The sequence below is a fragment of the Mercenaria mercenaria genome, chromosome 15, assembly GCF_021730395.1.
Source record: "Mercenaria mercenaria strain notata chromosome 15, MADL_Memer_1, whole genome shotgun sequence".
NCBI lineage: Eukaryota > Metazoa > Mollusca > Bivalvia > Venerida > Veneridae > Mercenaria > Mercenaria mercenaria.
Genome location: NC_069375.1, coordinates 68585269 through 68598460, shown reverse-complemented (window position 1 = coordinate 68598460; position 13192 = coordinate 68585269). Strand labels below are relative to the sequence as shown.

General features: G+C 34.2%; 1 protein-coding gene across 11 annotated transcripts in view; it reads right to left on the bottom strand.

The window, feature by feature from the left end:
* LOC123528858 (centriolin-like) overlaps positions 1-13192 on the bottom strand; it is a 145101-nt gene that overhangs the window by 58503 nt on the left and 73406 nt on the right. The gene's annotated exons all lie outside the window — the stretch shown is intronic.

Here is a 13192-nt window from a genome sequence, read left to right as displayed (position 1 = left end):
GCAATTATTCCTCAGATAATGAGTCAATGTGGCAATTATTCCTCAGATAATGAGTCAATGCACCAATTATTCCTCTGATAATGAGTCAAGGCAGCAATTATTCCTCAGATAATGAGTCAATGCACCAATTTTTCGTAAGATAATGAGTCAATGTGGCAATTATTCCTCAGATAATGAGTCAATGCGGCAATTATTCCTCAGATAATGAGTCAATGCACCAATTTTTCCTCAGATAATGAGTCAATGCACCAATTATTCCTAAGATAATGAGTCAATGCGGCAATTATTCCTCAGATAATGAGTCAATGCGGCAATTATTCCTCAGATAATGAGTCAATGTGGCAATTATTCCTCAGATAATGAGTCAATGCACCAATTATTCCTAAGATAATGAGTCAATGCACAATGATAAAGTATTATTATCAAACTCAGCTCAGAGACTGAAAATGTTTTGTGGACTCTGTTTCAGCCAGGAGAAATACGGAAGTTTGTGCTCTTCAACAAGAATATAGTTTATGTTGCTGCTATTAACCTGCTGTATGGTTTTAAAGACTATGAATAATTTGCCTATGAATAGATTAATATTTTGTGTTGTTTTAACATTAAACTGGAGAAATTAAGATGCAGAATGTAATAATGTTTTGTTTTGGGCTTTATAAGGTTCTCCTATTTGCAATGATCTATTTTATAAAGGAGATAATCATGCATTTGGCAAGTACAAGTTCTTCAGTCATTCTTGAACAGATCATTTTCCAATTGTATGGCGTTTTACAATTTTGTAATATATTAGAAATGTAATGTGTTTGTTCATTTTATAAGCTTCTAAAACACTTTCATCAATCATAAATATATGATATTTAAAAAACAATTAGTCTACTGTTTTATATTTATACCCTATTTAGTGCAGTAACACCCATTTATTAAATTCAGTTCACTACCAGTATTTCAAGGCATTTTCTCTTAATAACTGATTAATAGGAGAGATCACCATGACATCACGCATTAACATCTGTTTATCTGATGGTGGGCAAAACAAATGTTTAAATATATCGTTTTTGTATGGGATCAGAATTTTTATTTCTTAATTACTTTGTCTCTCATTTATCAATTTTCAAAATTCAAAAGCTTTTTAAATACTTACAATTTTCATATTTTTAATTTGTAATTAAATATCTTTTTTAAACGAAAAACCTTTTTAATGACATATAATTTTAATAGCGGCGTAGTGATGTTTAAAACCTTTAGAAAAACATTGTAAGTTAAGTGTTCAAAATTAATCCATTTTGCTAGTAAATAACAATGTTACAATGTTACAAGTTTATTGGCAAAATTCAGCAATATAAAATTGCCTTTGGCCATTTACAAAACATAATACATTATGGCAAAGACAGGTACAAATACAAAAACATTTCATTTGCAATATATACATGTAATAATCACAGAAACAGTTCATTGTTCAAGGGTATTAATACGTATATTCATAGCTTCTTTTATATATTTGGCTATGTTAACTAGTTTAGTTTTATTATTAGTTGACATCAAAGAATAGTATTTCTGTCTACTAGGCCATGATACATTACCTAGATATTTCTTTCTAATATCATGATATTTTGTACAACATAACATAAAGTGGTATTCAGATTCAATCATATTCTTATTACACAAAGCACATATTCTATTTTCCCTTGGTATGTTGTTATATCTACCAGTTTCTATGGCTAAGTTGTGTGAGCTAAGTCTTATACGAGTAAACCATTTTCTAAGTTCATCATTTGATAATTTAACAATATAACTTTCAAAACAAAAAGTAGTTTTAAAGTTACAATAAGTATCTAGCTTAGCACTTTCATTTACGGATGCATTCCAATCTTGCATGTATTGATCGAATAATCGTGTCTTAAACATATCAAATTTATGTATATCGACATTAAAATTAACACGTACATTATGATATCCTAAGTGGTCAATTATAGAGTGTATTCGCGATGTCCAACAATTTGAATTAACGTTATTACACAAGTCAATATAAACTGTATGGATAGGTGAGTTTACATTTTTCATGATTTTAAACCAGAATTTCAGTGCTCTGGACTTACATATTATTGACAAAGGAAACCTTCCAAGTTCCCCATATACAGCACTATTTGGGGTTTGTTTCTTAACACCCAATATATATTTACAAAAGCGCACGTGGAGTTTATCAACATCCTTCAAATTATACACACCCCAAACCTGGGATCCATATGTCAATATTGGAACTACCATAGTGTCGAATAATTGAAGTTTGGTCTTAACATCTAAATTCACTTTATCAAACAATGACAGTAAATTACTATAGGCTCTTAAAGCTTGATCATAACAATTGAAAGTAATTAATAAATTGCTTTCCATTAATCAAAACAATATTAATATAATTTGTGTTTTAAGAAAGTTTAGACCATTAGAAAAACACCCAATCACTGTATTATTTTAAGTTTTAACAAGAGGGCCCTGAAAGCCCTGCATCACTCACCTGAAGAAAGTAGGTCTGTATGTCACATTCATGGTCATTGAAGTCAGTTTTAAGGTCAATGTGCAAAACTGTAAATGTCATCCAAATTTCAAAGCTTTATCTTAAACAAGAGGGCCATGATGGCCCTATACATCGCTCACCAGAGTTGATCTGGCCTAATGACCTAGTTTTTGACCCCGCATGACCAAGAGCTGAACTTGACCTAAAGATCATCAAGACAAACATTCTGACTAAATTTTGTAAAGATTTGGTTACAACTCTGGCCTCTAGAGTGTTCACAAACTTTTCCTTTGATTTGACCGGTGACCTAGTTTTTGACCCCATATGACCCAGATTCGAACTTGACCTATAGATTATCAAAACAAACATTCTGACTAATTCCCATGAGTTTCAAACTTAAATTGTGGTCTCTAGAGTGTTGAAAAGAATTTCCTTTGATTTGGCCTAGTGACTTAGTTTTTGACCCCACATGCCCCAGATTCATACTTGATCTAGAAATGATGAAGACAAACATTCACACCCAGTTTCATAAAGACTTAGTCACAAATGTGGCCTCTAAAGTGTTCACAAGCTTTTCCTATGATTTGACCAGGTGACCTAGTTTTTGACCCCACATGACCCAGTTTCGAACGTGACCTAGAGATCACCAAGACAAACATTCTGACAAAGTTTCATAAAGATTGGGTCAAAAATGTGGTCTCTAGAGTGTTCACAAGCTTTTCCATTGATCTGACCTACTGACCTAGTTTTTGACCCCACATGATCCAGTTTCGAACTTGACCTAGAGATCATCAAGACAAACACTCTGACCAAGTTTCATAAAGATTAGGTCAAAAATGTGGTCTCTGGAGTGTTCACAAGCTTTTCCATTGATCTGACCTACTGACCTAATTTTTGACCCCACATGACCCAGTTTCAAACTTGACCTAGAGATCATCAAGACAAACATTCTGACCAAGCTTCATAAAGATTAGGTCAAAAATGTGGTCTCTGGAGTGTTCACAAGCTTTTCCATTGATCTGACCTACTGACCTAGTTTTTGACCCCACATGACCCAGTTTCAAACTTGACCTAGAGATCATTAAGACAAACATTCTGACCAAGTTTCATAAAGATTGGGTTAAAAATGTGGTCTCTAGAGTGTTCACAAGCTTTTCCTTTGATCTGACCTAGTGACCTAGTTTATGACTCCACATGACCCAGTTTCAAACTTGACCTAGAGATTATCAAGACAAACATTCTGACCAAGTTTCATAAAGATTGGGTCAGAAATGTGGTCTCTAGAGTGTTCACAAGCTTTTCCTATGATTTGACCTACTGACCTAGTTTTTGACCCCACATGACCCAGTTTCGAATTTGACCTAGAGATCATCAAGACAAACATTCTGACCATGTTTCATTAAGATTGGGTCACAAATGTGGTCTCTAGAGTGTTCACAAGGCAAATGTTGACAGACGCACGACGCCGGACAATGACAGGTCACAATAGCTCACCTTGAGCACTTTGTGCTCTGGTGAGCTAAAAACAAAACAGTAGGCCAGTAGGTTACATTCCACATGACCCAGATTCAAACTGACCTAAAGATCATCAAGATTAACATTCTGACCAAGTTTCATGAAGATACAGTCATAAATATGGCATCATGAGTGTTAACAAGTTTTTTCTTTGACTTGACTTGGTGACCTAGCATCTGACCCCAGATTACCCAATACCAAACTCGCCCAAGATTTTATTGAGAGTAACATTCTGACCAAGTTTCATTAAGATTAGGCCAAAATTGTAACCTCTAGAGTGTTAACAGTCAAATTGTTGATGAGGGATGACTGACGATGACTGACGATGGATGACGACGGACACAGGGCAATCACAAAGGTTCACCTTTGAGCACTTTGTGCTCGGGTGAGCTAAAAATAGAAAAGACAAGGAATTTGTAAGCAAACACGATCTCTCCTATAGAGGTAGCTTTAAACACTTCTAGTTAATTCTTCTACATACAGGTTTTTGATTCAATTGTATGTATTGATATTCATATTCAATTTGTATTTTATAACTCTGCTTATAGTGGCAATGTACTTATATAGATATGATGTTTTATTTGAAATATATGATGTTTTAATTTTTATATATGTATGTAGATGAATAAACAATATAAACATAAACAATATAAACTAAAAACTACTTGCAAAGGCTAACAAAAACATCTTTTAATTTAGCATTGTGGTACTTACTAAGTTTTGGGGCAATTACAAAACAGGAAGTGCTAAAGTTAAAGTAGGTATTTCCAATGGAATATTTACTTGACCTACATTTTGTGCTGCATTAGCATATATTACTGTAGCAGTATGTAATCTCAAAGTCGGCCAAGGGCACAACTCGGATCTGGTAGCTTTTTTTTTATTCAGCCATGTTTTTTTTTAATTTTCAGATGGAATGCATTTATAATTGACAAATCCACGGATATGGTAAAAAAAAAATAGTTTTGAAGATCAAGAATAACCCTGTTTTTGGTATTTTTAGCAAATTTTTGCTACAATGGCATTCAAAAGTCATTTTTGCTTAAAAACAGCACCATGACTTAGCATTTCTTTTAAACATTTTAAAATTATAATGTTCTGTTTAAACAAATTTCTTATTTTGAATAAAGTTTTCCTACATCTCTATATATATATAGATCTATATATATTTTTTTTTTTTTTTTTTTTTTGGATTTTTATAAGGCCTAAAAAATTCTTTGTTTCCAGTAACATGCTAAAAAAAATTAGGGTAAGTAGGTTAGAATTTTTTTTGGGGGGGATTTTTTTTTTTTTATTTTATTAAGGGAGACTTTTCGCAAATTATGTTTTTGTCAAAAAATGAATGCAAATAAGGGGCTAATGACTTTGGAGCATCAGTAAGTTGATTTCACTGTTTAAAGCATAAAAAGTGCAGTTTTGCAACTTTTTGTTAAAAAGTTGAAAAAAATATTGTCCAAGGCCATAAAAACATTTAGGGTCGTGCCAAAATTTAGGGTAGGACGGGATACCGGAAACAAACCTTTTTTTTACACCTAATAAATTATGTAAAATTGGGCATGTTTCATTAAAAAATAGAATTCAATCATTTTGTTTTTTGACAGATTTTTGTATGAGGCCTAAAAATATTCTTTGTGTTTTTGTATACCATAAAGTTAATGCACCCTTTTAAACAATTAATGGATCCAAATTAAAGATGGATAAGTTCATTACTGGTTGGGAACCAGTTTCCGGACACATGTAATATCCTCTTTATTTCGTTGTTATTCATGCAATTGTTTCGACTAGATAATTATTAAGATGTTTGTTCTTCATGTCTACAACAAACCACTATTTTACAAGGCTGTATAAAGTAAGGTGTTATGATGATAACTCATCTGTGTTTACAAAACAACTTTCTGTCTTAACAGGGCATGAAGATAGCATCGCACATGGCAGTAGTTCTCACTTGCCAAGGTATCAAGTGGGGAAGAAATAATTAAACTACATAATGATTGTCTGCTGATAACATGCTACTTTTAGTTTCAAGGTAGATCTAATAGTTACATAAAATGCAGGGCTGTCAATTTTTGCACAGATTTAATTCTATATCTATTAGAATTATCAGGAATTTGTGTTAGTCAACCTCGGTTTGCTTTCATAGCTGCTACTGAACATCGGGTTATGTTTCATGTACATTTTTGAAGAGATGAATGATAAAGAAATGTATAAAAATAGTTTAATTACTTATTTTGATATCAAATTAAAAGCAAAACACCATCAAAATATTAGTCCGGCTACTGGTTTACCTCACGGGGAAAATAACTTCTTTTAGTGATCCCATTTAAGGCCCCATGGAACCCATATTTTACATCACAACGTGATGCTGATTACAACAGCAGCTGTGGAAGGATCTGAAGTTTGTGCAGTGTGTTTTTCATTTATGTCAAATATTTTTTTTAGGGAATAATGGAGCCGAAATATGAAAATGTGTCCGGAAAATGTTTCCCAACCATTATAGAAATTCAGCAGAGTAAGAGTTAGGTAATGTTTGCATAACTTATGAACTGTTTATCATTTTTAAGACTTCTTAGTACTGCAGGCTTTTTTTTTACCATGCTGGCTGACTGTGGTACAAACTACAACATGTATCATAATATATAGCTCTATATCAGCATTACTTCACATATGATCTTAAGTGTGTGACAAAGGTACTATATAAGTATTTCCAAACATGTCTGGTGCCAGTGGGTGGAATGATTGAATTAACAATGAGTTAGTCCTATTAGACCTGATATAACATTTTTTTTTTTAACATTTTGACCTCTATTATAGTTATGTCAGGTCATTACAATGCAAATAAAATCTGAAACAAGAGCTGCCGGAGGATAGCTCAACAGCCTTGTCAGTTGAATGAAAATAAAAGTTGAAAAATGGGAATCATTTCGTAAAATTGCAAAAGAGGGTTATGGAACCTGTAAAATGCATATTAGTTCATGACAATGGACAATTGTGTGAAGTTTCAATCCATTCCATTAGTGGGTACTGAGATACCAGCTTACATACAAATACTTAACCAAAAACTGCTAAATCAAACAAGAGGCCCTATGTCGCTCATCTGAGTAACAAGCAATAACAGTGTAAACATGTTTTACCTAGTGATTTCATGGAGACAAATATTCTGACCAGGTTTTATTAAGATTGGACCAAAAAGTGTGGCCTCTTGAGTGTTAACAAGCTTATTCTTTGATTTGACCTGGTGACCTAGTTTTTGACCCTATATGACACAGATAAAAATTCTTTTGGTATTTTATGCACACAAACATTCTGACCAAATTTCATCCACATCAAATGAACAAAAGTGTTAACAAGCTTTTCCTTTGATTTGACCGGATGACCTATTTTTTGACCCCATATGACCCAGTTTTGAACTTACGAATCATCAAGATAAACATTTTGACCAAGTTTCATGAAGACAGGGTCAAAAATGTGGCCTCTAGGTTATTAACAAGCTTTTCCTTTGATTTGACCTGATGACCAAGTTTTTGACCGGAAATGACCCAGTTTTGATCCAGGCCTAGAAATCATCATGTTAATCATTCTGTGCAAGTTTGTATCAAATCAAAGCATAAATGACCCCTCTATATGGCTGAAAGGGCCAAACTAGAAAATTTTACCAATCTGGCCTTTTTTCGAAAGGAACCAAGATATAATGCCAATACAAGTTGTGTGCAAGTTTGATTAAAGTTGATTGCAAACTGTGGTCTCTATTGTGTTCACAAGCCAAAAATAGCAAATTTTGGCCCTTTCAGGGGTCATAACTCTGAAACCCATAATGGGATCTGGCCAGTTTTCGAAAGAAACCGAGATATTATGCCAATACAAGTTTTGTGCAACACTGATTAAAGTTGACTGCAAAATGTGGTCTCTATCGTGTTAACAAGAAATTGTGAACGGACGGACGACTGACAAAATGCGATCAAAAAAGCTCACCCTGTCACTATGAGCTAAAAACGGACATGATTTTGTAACAGTGCAAAGAAGAGTTATGTAACCTGTGCAATGCATGTGAGATCATGACAGTGAACAAGTGTGTGATGCTTCCAATTCATTCCCGTTAGTGGGTACTGAGATACCAGCTTAAACATAAAACCTTAACCAAAAGTCAAACAAGGGGCATAATTTTGTATATATAAAAACTTAACCAAAAACTGTAAGTCAAAACAGGAGCATAATTATGTAAAACTGCAAAATAGAGTTATAAAACCTGTGCAATGCATGTCAGATTATGACAGTGAACAAGTGTGTGATGCTTCCAATTCATTCCCGTTAGTGGGTACTGAGATACCAGCTTAAACATAAAACCTTAACCAAACAAGGGACATAATTTTGTAAAAAACAAAATAGAGTTATGGAACCTGTGCAATGTAACTCAGTTTATGACAGTGAAGAAGTGTGTGAAGTTTCATTCCATTCCCATGAGTGGTTACTGAGAGAGCAGCTAACATACAAAAACTTAACCAACTTGGGATGCCAACGCAGAGGCAGATGCTGACGCATGAGTGAGTCAATTAGCTATACCTATTCTTTGAATAGTCCAGCTAATAATGAATGTTGTAGGTAAAATGAGCATGTACATGTCAACTATTATGGACTTACATTGAGTTAACTTGACTGAAAGGGTAAATTGTGTGGACTTATTTAATCTTCCTCAGTATCACAAATTAATGATATAAAATTTTGTAGTGACAGTGATTTATGTTCCACTAGAGGAGATAATCATTGCATGAAAAGAACTAGGGGAGGTAATCACCATACATGTGATCTCCCGCGCGGGAGGGTCAAATTCCCGATTTTTTCACATTGCCTCCCGTCTCCCGACCAAAACCATATTTCTCCCGCTTTTCAAAAAAAAAAAAAAAAAAAAAAAAAATCAGTATTATGACTGGGTTGATAATTACCGAGGAGTGCCAAACATGTTTACACAGTAAATCAAAGTGTCACCGACTGTTGTGTATTATACATGTTTGACACACATGTAAAGAGTTGTTTTTCACAGGTGAATTATTGTTTGTTTTGATAAGGGATTAGACAAGCAGGGCCTTTTCCACCTGTCTCACGGGGCCGAATATCTGCCCATTCTCAATGCCAATTAAGCTCCATTTTTTACCAATTTGAAGCGAAAAACTCCCAGTCATAAGAAATAATTCCCAACTGATTCAAAAAAAATTTTGCTCGGTAATAAAATCACATAAATGATTATTGGAAAAACCAACCCATTACTATTTTTAGAACATGAGTGTTATTTCCCCTTATGGAGTTACGCCATTTTCTTCCAATGTTTACCAAATTAATTTGCTACTAAATCGGACATATTTCATTGAAAATTGGATGAAAACACACACTCATTTATTTGATAACATCAATCTACATTATTTTGGTAAGGGTTGATACATGTTGATGCATTTCTGTTTTCTATTTTTCATGTCAAAATCATCAGTATTTTAATACGAAAGTGGGTGGGGTAAGGAATTTACATAATAATTATTTATGAGTTGTGTTCAGACCAGTTTAGAGCCTCGTTTGTTTTTTAGTCCTCGAGTAGAATAATGTAAATGCATGTTTACCTTCATTTCAGACCTAAATTGAGACTTTGTTTCTACAAATCTGTTAAGAAAATTTAAAGTTAGAACAAGAGGGAGCTTCTGTAAGATAGCATCAGTGACTGACTCTGAATTAAAGCTTTGCCAGTAAAAGGGGCATAATAGTCAATAGCTTTGAATTTAACAGAGATATTAGACATTATATAATATAAAACTTTAACAAAAAAATGAAGTTAAAAAGTGGCATAACTCTGTCAAAATTCAAATCAAGAGTTATGAGGATTGTTTCTTCTGGTGTAGACTTATATACATTATTGTGTGGCCAAAAATGTTGAATTTTGCCTCTAATTTATGTGTCCGCGCGCTTAATTTATGTCGATAAAAAACCTCCAGTTTTGAGACCCCAACTCCAGCTGAAAAATGGCAAACCTCCAGTTTTGGGATTCTGAACTTATCACATGTATGGTAATCACTGCAAACAGTTTCTGCAGAAAACATAGCCTCGGCAAAGTTTATTAGCTCTCACAATCACTATACTTACATAACCCTGAAAGATTTTCATTTAAATTTCAGTGCTAATCATCAGGAAGCAAGACGGGTGATGCATGACAACAAGATGGGTAATGCATGATGAAAAGTTGGGTAAAACATCTACAGGACTTGAGACAATGGTTCAGTTCCTCAGTTTATGATGGCAAGGGCCTTTTGGCAAAATCTTGACACAGAAAAGCACAATGACCAGAGAACAGATAATCTAGAATTATATTTACATGATGTATATGAAAAGGAATGTGTTCTCAAAGCAACGCAAAACAAAATTGAGTTTATTCAGAAAGGTATAGAAACTCTTGTTAAGAAGATAGTTCATCTAGTACTAGAAAATTATTCTTTAGAATGTGAACGAAGGTTTCCAAACGGGTGCTGCAAGAAAATTGAACAGATTCAGAGATCTTCGTGTGAAGTTTATTTCAGGACTCGGATAGAATATAAACCAAAGGACTATGTAAACATAAAATCTACGAGAAGTCCCATCATTAAAGTGGGAAGCTTTTATGAAGGAACAAAGAACAATTTTCCAGATGAGTTTGATTTTTATCTTTCTTCTTTTTTGTTCAAGACAGAGACAATTATTCACTCTTGAAGAAGCTGCTCATACCACTATCGGACTGTTATATCTCGTAACAAAGAGTCCTTAAAATATGTGTCTCAATTTAGAACAAGTAAATCTAGAGGGAGAGAAATTTATCTGGACGAGTATGTACGAAAACATGGTCCAGCATCTAAATTACAGTTCATTTACAACAATGGTTCAGGAGAAGATATATATATTTATGTTGATCTTGTTCCTGCCTTCCAAATACAAGTAGATGAAAATGATCAAGCTGGCTATGCTGAGTATGTAAGAAAATGTGTCAAGCCAAAAACATTCTGTAACAAGGTCTTGAGAGCTGAAAACTATTTAACAGTCGATGGCAATACATCATTTACTGAGACTGAGGTAAACTTTATCAGGAATGTTTTGTCAAAGAAACATGTGAAAGTGTACAGGATCTTAAAGTTTCTTATAAACGGACATGGTGATGGAGAACTGTTGGGTGAGTACTTATTCAAAAGGCATAGTGAAAAGGCATATACATCTTACCAGATAAAAACCATGATGATTTATCATCATGACAAATGCAAAAACCCAGACACAACAGATGCAGGACCTTGTATATTACAAGTACTGGAGCAAATGAATGAAGCTGAAAATGAATTTCCCACATTTTCTGACAGACCTTTGTATAAGAAGTTTTTCTTGCTACCTCATCTCAAATCTCTAGCACAGACGTTAAAATTGATGCAAACTTTGGAAGGCAGTTATAATTATGAAAGTGTAAGAATGAATTCTTTATCAGAACAACATCTACCTGAAGATGCAATAGACTTGTTATTTAACACATAAACCCATATTCATCAATGGTTTAAGTCTGTAGAAAGTCCAATTACCATTATGTATTTATGTTGAATATTACTAGACATTTTCTAGTTACAGGAACACTGAACTCATTATATTTGAAAAAAATCAAAAAGAAATAAAAAGTCAAAGTTTAAATTTCTGAGTTAAACTGTTGGTGAAATATTGTGCCTTGGATACTTAGGTTGAAACAGTTCCAAGTCAAAACTGGACTGAATAATATAGCTGCTGAAAGGGTTAAAAATCTAGATACTGAAAGGGAAGAGTGCATGAGAGAAAAGAACCTCAGGAATGAGAAGAGAGGCTCAGATAAAACATGCTGGTGATAAAAATGCCATTAAGTCCCTGACCTGGTCAGGAACACTTGATTTGTAACAAGTAAAATTAACCTTTAGCCTGCTGGCGGCAAGTGCTTCTGCCTTTGCGACCAGTGCAGACCAAGTGCAGGCTGATCATGGTCTGCACTGTTCGCTATTCAGTCAGTAAATTTTCAGTAAACACCTCTTTGAATAATAAGTGGTACTGCCCAAATTGAATGATGGACCAGTCCATTTTAGAAATTTAGCAGGCTAAGGGTTAAGTGCTTTGCTATTTAAGTACCAGTTGTCTGTTGTTAACATTAATTAGTAATTACAGAGCATACAGGTGAAATTCATGACTGTTTTTTTTTGTTTTGTTTTTCTGAGGGGGGTGTGTGTGGGGGGGGGGGGGGTTGAAGGTCATGCCTGCACAATCACAGGCAGATGAAGATCCCACAGGGTTTGTTTTAATCTTTTCCATGAGGCTGAATATGGGCCTGTTCAAATGTGTAAATAAGGCTCCATTTTCCCAGTTTCAAGCAAAACATTCCCAATCCAAAGAAAACATCCAAACAGAACAAATTTTCAAAAACAACAAAAACAATAACCCATTACTAATTGACTGCTGCTAGGCATAGATGAAATATATGATTTGGCAGGTGCAAAATGTATAGATATATATTTTTTTTCTTTTGAAAGAACTAATCTTTCTTACTTCAGATATCATTAATATCAAAATAATGTCTCCTGCTTTTGTGACAAAACTTTTTTTCTCCACTTTTTACACAGTTCAGTTATAGTTGTGGAGTAAAAAAAAACCTGAACAAACTTATACAAATTTGTAAACAAAAGTGTAAACTTGACCATTGTGAAGAGTTTAACTACTTATGCAATGTCTGTAATACACTCTAACCTGTCTTAAGCAGCCAGCCAGGGGATACAGGCAACTTGGTGTCTTAAGCCAGGTGTCCACTGATCAGAGGGGCAGCCAGTGTGTATATATATTTCAGACTTCTGACCAGTGGTCAATCATGACTTAAGCCTTTAGGCCCATTTCTTTTTCGTTATATTCTTTATTATTTTACTAGGATATACACTAAAGTGCATTTACCTTTGCAATACTAGTAAGTCTTGTAGCAATCAACAACTCCGGCGTGTTTCAGTGGGTCAGGGGGCCCCCTACAAATTTTTGAAAATACAGACCTGTATGAAATGGTGGCCTCTGGTGCTTTTTTATATCTTCTAAGATTTGAGGTATGGGAGGGGGTGCCAAGGCTATCAATATGACTGCTAGGATTTCTGCCTCACCTTGCCTCAATGATGTCATGAG